We start from the raw sequence: 12,082 nt of genomic DNA on the forward strand, positions 1-12,082 counted from the left end.
TCTCCATATTTGCCACCCATAGCTAAATATTACATGATCTTTATCTTTAACAAGGCCATCAGAAAAAGTTAGTCTTTTTAAATACATAGATACATCTATAAGGATAAAAGCATAATATGCTAATTAGACTGGACAGCCAGATGACCTTCCGGATGTCCTTCCGGATGACCTTCTGGATGAAGCTGCGGCTGCGAGCCATCAGGGATGCGAGGGCCGAACCCCCTGCATGAATTTCGTGCATGAGGCCTCTAGTATATTGATAAAAACCCCTGGAATTCTGTTGCTTGGTTCAGGTTAGAATCTGTGCAACACAGAACATAGTACCACTCCTTAAACAAAGGGGTTGGTGGATGTCATGTACTCTTCCAGGGAAGGGAAGCATCCCCCAATGAACATCAGAGTGCTTTTACCAGAAGGGGAGATGTATGCTGTGAGAAAAGATAAGACAAAATAGGACAAGATAATTTTGTGTTCCGCCAGTCACTGAGGGTTAGCATCATTTTTTCAAGTAGTTACAAACTCCACAGAGGGGACCCCAAACCTGAGGAAGCATTTGAGTAGACCATAGCAAATCACAGAGAAGATAGCACGGTGTTCTATAACTTAGGGTTTTTACCTTCATGCCTTTGAACTCATCCCTCAGAGAGAACAGTTTCATTCTGTAACTGTAACAAGGACTATTATATGGATGCTGCTGTGAGCAGCCCATAGAAATTGTGCTCAGAGACCAGGCACCAAGGGAAGAATGAGGAGGCAAGTGCCCTTAAAGAGAGGCTGGCCTGCTGCTGCCCTAGAGTTCTGGCAATGGGGCTCCCTGCCTGAGGGAGCCACTTCAGAGCAGAGCCCTGGCAGGTGGGAGCAGCTGTTGGGAGCCTGTGCCAGAAGCCACTGCCAAGAGCAATTGCTGAAAGTAGTTGCTGGGGCTTCCTAGCAGGAGGAATTGTCAATAGTCGCAGCACTCTTCATCATAGTATTGTAAGTAACCACATTGTAAGGCCTGGCCAGAGAGGAAGATCTCTGTCCTATCTAAGTGCCAGATATTTAATCCTGTATTTATGTTAATACATAGACATAGACCCCAGGATCCTGCATGTTTCTATGTATTTCACTCCACTGTGAAGGACCAAATTGGTTCCTTTCATCACTCAGTTAATATTTATGTACCTCCCTCTCTGCAAAAGATGAAATAAAAACATTTTAAACTTTGTATTTCCGATGTGGTTGCCATCTAGTGGAAGAAAGAAAGTATGTAAATAAAAGTTTAGAACAGAGTGTAACAGGACTAGTTGTAAAATTTTATCTGGGGAAGCCCAAGGAAAACAAGCTGCCTTTGTTTGAAGGATGACCCATTTTTATCTGGATCTAAATGAATGGAAAGCCCAGAAATTCTAAGAGGAGTACAAACCTACTAAAGAATGGGAAATCAGTTTCAACGGGCCACTCTGGAAAAGATGGCTGTGTACTTTACAACTGAAATGAAAAAATAAAATAACTGACTCTCAAAAGTATATAGCTTAGCTGCCAGGTGAATATTTTTTGGAAAATAGACATAGTGGACTAAAAGAATATTTCAAATGCTTGATATGTACTTCATAATACATAATTTGCTCCTAAAGTTTGATATGATCTATTCCTAGTGTGATTAAAAATTAATAAATATAACTATTTTTATCTTCTACTCTTCTAACCCCTATTTCTTCTCACTTACTGTCATTTTTTTAGGTTTCTTTTCCAGAAGTTTATAACAAGCAGGAGAAACGTGGTCCCGTTGCCTGATTGTTATCTACGAAACTATTATTAAAAATAAGAACAGTTTTTTTGCATTTGTTAAAAGTTATTTCATAGACACTATGCTATATAATTTCAGGTATTAATTTATTTAATTCTCTTTAAAATACTATAAGGAACATAAGGTTAATAATCCCAGTTCACACTAAAGAGACTGAGATTTAGGAACTTTAACCAATTATCATACTGCGACTAGGGACAATGCTGCCTCCTTAGTCAGGCTCGCTAATTTTAGGTGGTTTCCACACTAAAAGAAAGAAATGGGAACCCATGTGTAAATTGATGTAAGGATGTTTGTTTTAAGATGACCATTTTAATACTTTCTAAGTTCAAGAAAATTATTTTGTTCTCCCAAATATTTTCCCATTCACAAAATGATGGCAGATGCTTTAATATCATAAATCTCATGCTTTCATTATTTCCAAAGATATAAAGACAAGACAAAGTAAGGTCATGCAGAAATATTTTTAGTGACTCATAAATCAACAGTGACGCCAAGTAATCAAATACCCTCCAGCAAAACAGATGCATTCTTGAATATGGAAGCCAGGCCATCTTGGTTGTTAGTTTATATGCAGTCTTCAGATAATCTCCACACTCAGAAAGTCTTATAATAATCCCATCTCATTCCTAAGTGCTTTTATTAACACACAATAAAATTAAGCACTATATAATCTCACTTCTATGTATGAGCTAACAAACAAAAGAACAAAAACATCAACTCATAGTAAGATAACAGATCTGTAGTTACCAAAGGCAGGATGTGGTGGGAGGAGGAATTGGGTGGAGTTGGTCAAAAAGTAAACCTTCTAGTTCAGACAAATTAGTATTAGGGATGTGATATACAACATGATGACTATAGTTAACACTGCTGTATGGTACATTTGAAAGTTGTTAAGAGAGTAGGTCTTAAAAGTTTTTATTACAAGAAAAAAACCCTTTTTTTCTTCTTTCTTCTTTTTATTATTTTTTATTTATATGAGATGATGATGTTCACTATATTTATTGTGGCAATCATCTATATATACAAAAACCTAATATGCAAATTGTCCCCGCAGGAGTTGGACCAAGAGACCAATAACTTGCTATGATGTGCGCTGACCACCAGGGGGCGGCACAAAATGAAAGAAGGCGCTGGTAAGCAGCCAGCAACAGAGGAATGAAGGAGGCTCCAGCTGGCAGCCAGAAGGAAGTCCCCAGCCAGCAGCCGGAAGGCCCTGATCGGCCCTGTTGCTGGTCAGGCCTAGGGACCCTACCCCTGCACGAATTTTGTGCACTGGACCTCTAGTTTCACAAAATATGTAAATCAAATCATTGTGCTGTACAGCTTAAACTTATGTGTACATCAATTATATCTTAAATGAACAGGAGAAAAAGAATTAAATACAGTTTTTATCAAGTAGCTGATACATGAAGAGTTGATGGAAGGTTTGCCAATTAGGCCATGAGCTGTTACATAATATGACAGTTTATCTAAGTATCTTATAAAGTAATAATGGCACAAGGGATATAGCTGCTGGTAGCTTTCATTACAACTCCCACACTTATGCTGGGTATTACAGCCTAAAGCCAAACTCTTGAATGCTTCCCAGCTTCCTTATTTAGTTGATCACCAACCAACTGTTAAGTAGAAATGATAAGCAGAGGTGTGGTAGTCTAATGGCCCAGACCAAGGGGGTAGAAATAGGAAAAGTGGAGGTCCAGTCCAGGTTCAGCCAGCTTGCTGTATGATTGGACAGACAGCAAGCCTCTTTGGACCCATCAGATTCCAAATCTGTGAACGGGAAATGATGATCCCTGACCTCTGTGCCTCTGATGAATATGAGATTAAACCATGATGACTAAAGTGAGAAGACATTGCAGTTGGAAGGTGCTATTTCTTTTCTGATTGGCCATAAATAATTGTAGTTTACCCTTCTTTCTTGATCAGTGCAGACTCTCCAAAAAGGTATTGTAAAATCATTAACTAATGGTATTAGCTATCAAATACTATGTAACAAATGTTCACAAACTTAGGGGAGTAACTGTTCTTTTTATTATTAATGTTCACACAAGCAATATATGAATACTAATATTTTTTCTTCATAAAAATTAAATTAGAAAATGGAGTGGTTCCCTTTGATTAGTCCCTTCCTAAAGATTATTGCTATCAATTTGTTGTGTATTCTTCCATACATTTTCTTTATATTTGTATACAAAAATTTAGATTCATAGATTATATATGTATATTATATACTAAAGGGCTGGTGCATGAAATTCGTGCATGGGGGGCAGGGTCCCTCAGCCAAGCATGCACCCTCTTGCAATCCAGGACCACTGGCTCCTAACCACTTGCCTGACTACTGGCTTGATTGCCACCTAACAGCCCCCTGCTGGCCTGATGGCCCCCAACTGCCCTCCCCTGCTGGCCTCATGGCCCCTAACCTCCACTGCCTCAGCTCCCACCACCATGGCTTTGTCTGGAAGGAAGTCAGATGGTCAGAAGATATCCATTCTCCTGGCTTAATTAGCATATTACCCTTTTATTAGTATAGATATGTATTTATGTATAATATATTTATACATATTATAAATATGTATGTTGATAATTATATATTCATAAATATGTACTTATAAAATATATTATACATATGTTTATATTATATTTATGTTTGTGTGTTTTCTGGTGGGTTCATTACTTTTTCTTTATAAATTCTAATATATGGTGTATGCCATTCTTTGATTTGCTTTTTTTGCCCTTACTGCACTATATTTGATAGTCTGGACATAAAAATCTTAATTTAGGTAATTTCTAAAAATGAAAGCTTCCAATTATTTACTATTATGAATACTTCCATGATTACAAAATTTTTCCTATACTTACCTCTTTGTAAATACATGCAAGTATTTTTCCGCACTGTTATAAGACACTTGAAATCAAGGTCATGTTAGACATCTTACCAGTCTGTATTAGAGATGTGGCAAAGCCAGGGAGTGACAGAGTCTAGAAAATCAAGGCAAGGTGAAAGAGTAAAGGGCAGTCTTAAGAATAATCTGGACCCTGGAACTTAAAATCTTGAGTTCCAGGAAGATGGTAGGGATGTAAAACAGGGAACCTGTGAACATAGACATATTGAGCTGATTATTTCCTTCCCCAATCATTAATGAAATCCAGCCTAGATCACCTTCAGTTTCTTCATTTCCAGTCAGGTCCTTGAGAGGCCCTGAAAGTATTAAGAAGGCTCCCATGTGGGTAGCTCGGGGAGGAGGCAGGCTCAGTACCGGCAGACACCCAAAGCAGGCTTAATAGCTGGAGAGATGGTATGAATTGAACTCTTCGTATAACAGCTAAAATATTTGATCTCAAATCATTTTTTTCTTAAATCATTTTTATAGCAAGTGATTTCTCTTTTTCTGAATTTGTCCACATGCTTACTCCCTTTTCCTTTTATAAGTGAGCTTTTTATACTTAGCAATTTATCTGGAAATCATGCCACACCGAGAACCTTCTCATTCTTCTTTATCTGTATAGAACTCAGATGGCGTTCTTATTATATTTTATTCAATCATTCCTTTGTAGAAGCTTTCAGTGCTTTTCAGTATCTTTCAGTATCAAATAAGTAACCCTGAAAATGTACCATTTTCATTTTGGGGAGGTATAGCTTTACAGTAAATTACTAGATGTGGGATTGCTGGGTCACATAGTAAATGCATATCTATTTTTTTGTTTAATATTGCCAAATTCTCCTCCAAAAAGGTTATTTATACCAGTGTATTTCCACTGGAAATTCATGAGAGTGTCTATTTCCCTATTATCTAGCCAAAATATGTTGTCACACTTTTAATGTTCCTTAACCTCATGTATGAGAAATGGTATCTCAATGTAGTTTTAATTTCCATGTAAGTGGATATGAGTGAGGGTGAAAATTTTATCCCATACTTAATGTCCTTTTTAATATTTTAAATACATTTTGTGTCATTTCTTTTGCCCATTTTTATATCAAGTTTTTTTTTGTTCATTTCTTTGACTTCATTCCATCCATTTTTAAGAGGTTTTCACATATTAGGGGTGTTAATGCTATGTTGCAAATATTTTCTTCCAGTGTCGGTTGTCTTCTAAGTGTGTTTATGGGTTTTTGCTTTACTCTGCAGGTTTTTAACTTTTTTATTTGGACACATTTATTAACCTTATATTCTAATATCTCTAGGTTTTTAATCATAAAAACTTTCCTACTCCCAGGTTGTAAATTTATTAACCTATGTTTTCTTTTAGTACTTATTCAATTTCCCTTTTTTTAAATTTAGATTTTTATACATTTAGAATTTATTCTTGAGTTTCATCTGAGGTATGTACTTAGTTTTGTCATTTTCTAAGCAGCAAATCTGTTGCTCAGAACATTTAAAGAGTGTTTCCCCCTCAGTGATTTGAGATGTCTCCTTTATCATATACAAAATTTCCATATGCAGGTGAATCCGTTTCTGGTCTTTATATTCTACTAGAGGCCCAGCGCACAAAATTTGTGTGCAGGCACAGTCAGCCATTCCCACCTGCTCGCTGGCCCCGCCCCTGCCGCCAGTTGCCCTCTGTGTGTGGGGCAACCGGTGGGGCGGGGGCCTTGGCCTGGTGCCACCCACATCCCCCACAACCCCCAGTTCCCCGTTTGCCATCAGACAATCAGAGCCTGCCCGCTGGGGAAAGGGACTAAGAGGTGATCAGTGCACCTCACAGTAACTGGTCGAGTGGTTGTTCTGGTCATTCCGCCAATAGGGTCATTTTGCATATTACCCTTTTATTATATAGGACTAGAGGCCCGGTGCGCAAAAATTTGTGCACTCGGGGGGAAGGGGGAGTCCCTCAGCCTGGCCTGTGCCCTCTCACAGTCTGGGACCCCTCGGGAGATAATGCCCTGCTGGCTTAGGTCTGCTCCTGGGTGGCAGAGGGCAGGCCCAATCCCTAGGTGCAGCCCCTGGTCAGGCTCAGAGCAGGGCTGATTGGGGAGTTGGGGCACCACCCCCTGTCACGCACAGAGCAGGGCAGATCGGGAGGTTGCGATGCCACCCTCAGACACGCTCAGGGTAGGGCTGATTGGGGGTTTGGGGCACCGCCCCCTGTCACACTCAAGGCAGGGTCGATGGGAAGGTTGTGGCGCCACCCCCTGTCACGCACAGAGCAGGGCCAATCAGGGGGGTTGGGGCTCTGTACCCTGTCACGCACAGAGCAGGGCCCATCAGGGGGGTTGGGGCGCTGCCCCCGTCACACACAGAGCAGGGCCCATCAGGGGGTAGGGCACCCCCCTCTACACCCACAAAGCAGGGCCGATCAGGGGGTTGGGGCGCCGCCACTCTCACACTCAGGGCAGGGCCAATGGGGAGGTTATGGCTCTACCCTGTCACACACAGAGCAGGGCCCGTGGGGGGGGGGGAGCTCCCCCCTATCAGGCACAGAGCAGGGCTGATCAGGGGGTTGGGGCGCCTTCCCCTGTCACGAACAGAGCCACAGGGTGATCAGGGGGTTTGGGCGCTGCCCCTTGTCACGCTGATCCCGGTGCCGGGAGGCCTCATGGCTCCACTGATCCCGGTGCTGGGAGGCATATTACCCTTTTACTATATAGGATAGAGGCCTGGTGCATGGGTGGGGCCGGCTGGTTTGCCCTGAAGGGTGTCCTTGATCAGGGTGGGGGTCCCCACTAGGGTGCCTGGCCAGCCTGGGTGAGGGGATGATGGCTGTTTGCAGCTGGTCACACACCCTTCAGGGTAGGTGTCCCCACTGGGGTGCCTGGCCAGTCTGGGTGAGGGGCTGAGGGCTGTTTTCAGGCTGGGGGTGACTGAAGCTCCCAACTGCTCCTTTTTTTTTTTCTTTTTTTTATTCTGGGCCAGCTTTAGCTTTGAGGCTTGGCTCCAGCTCTTAGGCCTCCGCGGCTGAAAGTAGGTTTCTGGCCTTTGCTTACAATGTTGCAATCCTGCTGGCTGAAGTCTGGTGGTATTTGTTACAGTTTCTTAAACTGCAGGCTCAGAGGCCTGCAGCGGCAGGTGGGGAACGTTGGAGTCCTCCGTCACTGAAGCAAGCAAGCCTCATGTTAGTTTCAAGCTGCCTGGCTGCTGGCCGCCATCTTGGCTGACAGTTAATTTGCATATCTTGCTGATTAGCCAATGAAAAGGGTAGCGGTCGTACGCCAATTACCATGTTTCTCTTTTATTAGTGTAGATTCTGTTTGTTTCTTCATCTATTTGTGCTCTGCCCTTACGTTGTTTTACTTTCAGAGACTTTATAATATATGTTAATGTCTAGCAAGATGAGGTGTCCCTAATAGAGTCTTTGTTTCAGTTTTGTCCTGGCTTGCATGTTTGCTTTTCCATGTGAACTTCAGTATTAACTTGTCTAGCTGCATGGAATCTTCTGGGTATTTTTATTGGCATTGAACCAGCTTTATAAATCTGTAGGGTGAACTAACATCTTTGTGATCTTGAGTCATCCTATCCAAGAACAGGAAATGTCTTTCAATTTCTTCATTTACACCAGTGGTTCTCAACCTTCTGGCCTTTTAAATACATTTCCTCATGTGACCCAACCATAAAATTATTTTCGTTGCTACTTCGTAACTATAATGTTGCTACTGTTATGAATTGTAATGTAAATATCTGATATGCAGGATGGTGTTGGGCAACCCCTGTGAAAGGGTCATTCGACCACAAAAGGGATCGCGACCCACAGGTTGAGAACCGCTGATTTATACCCTTTTATCTTTCAGAAGTGGTTTGAAGTTTTTCTTTGACCTATAAGGGTTTTTGCATATTTTAAATTTTTGCTGCTATGCATTTAATCTTTTTCATTGCATTTGAAAGAGGGATTTTCTCCTACCAGTATATCCTATAACTGGCTATCATTTGAATATATAAAGATTATTAACTTCTGTATATTAATTTTGAATCTAACTTAATAGTCTATTGATAACTTACTGAGTTCTTTGAGTGTTATTGTTACTATGCAAGTGTTTTCTAGGTATACAAAATATTGTGTACAAATATAGGTAGCTTTACATTTTTAAACCACTTTTTATGTCTCTAATGGATTTCTCTTGTCTAATTGCATTGGCTAATAATACGGTATAAAGTAGAATAGGTTAAAGATTGTGGACATTTTTGCTTTGTTCTTAGTCTGAATAGAAATATCTTTAGGATTTATTTGTTAGGTAAATTTAACTTGGCTTATATATTTAATCATGTTAAGAGAGCAGAGCATTGATCATTCTTGTTTCCTTGAGGATTGGGGGGGGAGGGGGTAGTCCGAAAGGGGTGTTAATGTTTGTCAAAGCATTTTTCAACATCTATGGAGATAATTTCACGTTTTATTCCTTATATCTATTAATATGGTATATTATGTTAATAATTCCCTAATACTGAATCAACCTTGCATTCACATAATACATCCCATCCAATCATGGTGTGTTATTTCTTTCTTTTTTAAAACTTATCTTTATTGTTGAAAATATTACAGGTGTCCCCTTTGTGTGTTTTTTCCCATTGACTCTCCTCCACCCTGCACCTGCCCCACCCAGGCCTTCACCACACTATTGCCTGTGTCCATGGGCTATGTATATATGCATGTAAGTTCCCCAGTTAATCATTCCCCACTAATTGTTTTATATTGTCTATCAAGTTCAATTATATTTGCTATACAAAAATAAATTAGGAAGTTATAAAAAAATAATTAGGAAGCTTTTCTTCATTTGTAGTGCTCTGGAACAATTTATGGAGCATGGGGGCCATCTCTGGTGTGTGAGTACTTCTTAGAATTCTCCTGTGAAGTCCTCTGGCCCATGGTTCTGTGGGGTGGCTCCTTGACAACTTTTTCAATTTCTTCTACTAAAATTAGTCTGTTTGAGCTTTACATTTCAAATGGCGTTTTCCATAGACTTTCGTTAATCTCTTTTTCATTAGTAAAGTATTCAATTTATTTAAATCTTCAAACATATTTGCAAAGAACGCTGCAAAGTGGTCTCTTACATCTTCTAAAATTTCTTTTGGTTCACTGTGTACCTCTTGTCATTTTTTATTTTGGATGTTTTTTCTTTTCTTTTTGCTTATTGATAAAATTATCTTGTGGTTTGACAATTTAGTTAATCTTTCAAAATTATTTCTAATCTGTTTCTCTACTTTATTAATTCTGATTTTACCATTATTATTTCCCTTTTATTCCTTCTCTTTGCTTAATTTGTTTTCTGTAAGCTTGATATTTAATTAATTTCTTTTAATTCTTTTTTGTTTATACTATGAAATTTCCACTGATCAGAGTTTTAAATGTAATCATAGATTACAAGATGTAGTGTTTTGTTATCATTATTTCAGTTTTTATTTCCTTTTTTATCCAAGACCTATTTAGTAGAAAATGTTATTGATTTTTTGGTGAAAGGGCCTCTAATAATGTTTAAAAAAAAATTTCTAGTTTTATTGGTAGTGATTGAAGAGTTCTGTTCTTATTTCTGCTTTGTAGAAAAAGTGTCAACTTTCTTATATAATATACTAGAGGCCCAGTGCATGAAATTTGTGCATGGGTAGGTTTCCTAGTCCTGGCAGGCGAGCAGGGCCAATCAGGACCTTCTACTTGCTGGCCAGGGCCACCCTTCCCCAGCTGCAGGCTGCCACCTGGGGCATTCCTTCATTCCCTACCACTCCCTGGTGGTCAGCACATGTCATAGTAAGTGATCAAACTCCCAGCCTCCCAGTCAAACTCCTGAGGGGACAGTTTGGATATTAGGCTTTTATATATATATAGATGATCAGCATTTGAGATATATATATGTATGTTGAGAAGATCTGGTCTCTAGTATTAGGATATAACCTTTCATATATACCTATCAAATCTACATGATCATTTATGTTGTTTAGCTCTTTAATATTACTACCTATTTTTGTCCACTTTACTTGACTTATATTATACTATGAATGGCATGTTAAAATTTCCTATAGCCCTGACCAGTTTGGCTCAGTCAATAGAGCGTTGGCCTGTAGACTCAAGGGTCCCGGGTTCAATTCTGGTCAAGGGCATGTACCTCAGTTGTGGGCACAACCCAGTGGGGGATGTGCAGGAGGCAGCTGATCAATGTTTCTCTCTCATTGATGTTTCTAACTCTCTGTCCCTCTCCTTTCCTCTCTGTAAAAAATCAATAAAATATATTTTTTAAAAATTTCCTATCATTAGTTTATATCTATTACTTTGCATCTTGGGTACTTTGGTTTTTAAAAGGTCATTGCTGTGTTATTTGTTGCATAGATATTCATAAATGTCTTTTTGGGGGGTAAATTTTGACTCAACAATTAAATGTGCCTTTCTATACATGAGTTTATTCTTGTGTAAATAAATACATAAATAGAAAAACTATCCTTATAATATTTCAATGAGTAATTTAAAAGGAAATATAGAAATAGAGAATTACCACTGGGCACACATCACAGTAAATTTTTGCAAGCAAGATACACCAATGAATACTAAAATTAGTGGGTAAAAATTTGAGGGTAAATAGAATTTGCAGTTTCAAAGTATCTTTTTCAAGATACTAATGTTAACTATTAAAAAAAGATAATTTTCCAGAGGAGAAACTCATCAGACATCATTTTCATTAAGTAACTAAGATGAACATCACCAGTAAAAAAACAACATTAGAAATCCCTTGAAAAAAAAGAAAGACAATACCATTTTTGTCAATTTCTTACTAAAACACATAACCTCATTTCAAGTATGAGAAAATATAAGATAAATCCAAACTAAGGGACAAACTACAAAATAACTGATCAGTTCTCTTAAAATAAAAAAACAACACTGGAATTTTGCATCTAAATGTCATGTAAAGATCCTGGATAATATCCGATAACAGAAAAAGATGGTGAAATTCAAATAAATCTGTAGTTTAGTTAATATTATTTCCAATGTTATTTTCTGTATTTGTTAATATTACTATGGTTATAGAAGATGTTAACATTATAGGAGAGAGATAAAATAAAAATTATGTGTTTTTAAAGACTTTTCAGTAACGGTTTTAGATTTACCAAAAAATTAAGCTGGTAGTATAGTTTCCAAATACTTTCCCACCTCCTTCCAGTTTCTCATTAACTTGCATTAGTGTGGTACATTTGTTACAATTAATGAACCAATCTTAATGCATTACTATTAACTAATGTCCATACTTTACATTAACTTCATTTTGTGTGTGTGTGTGTGTGTGTGTGTGTGTGTGTGTGTGTGTGTGTGACACATTCTACACTGAGTGGCCAGATTATTATGACCACCTGACATTTGTAGGCAAATTAGCTATATATA

Source organism: Myotis davidii, unplaced genomic scaffold (assembly GCF_000327345.1).
Source record: "Myotis davidii unplaced genomic scaffold, ASM32734v1 scaffold130, whole genome shotgun sequence".
NCBI classification, from domain to species: Eukaryota; Metazoa; Chordata; class Mammalia; order Chiroptera; family Vespertilionidae; genus Myotis; species Myotis davidii.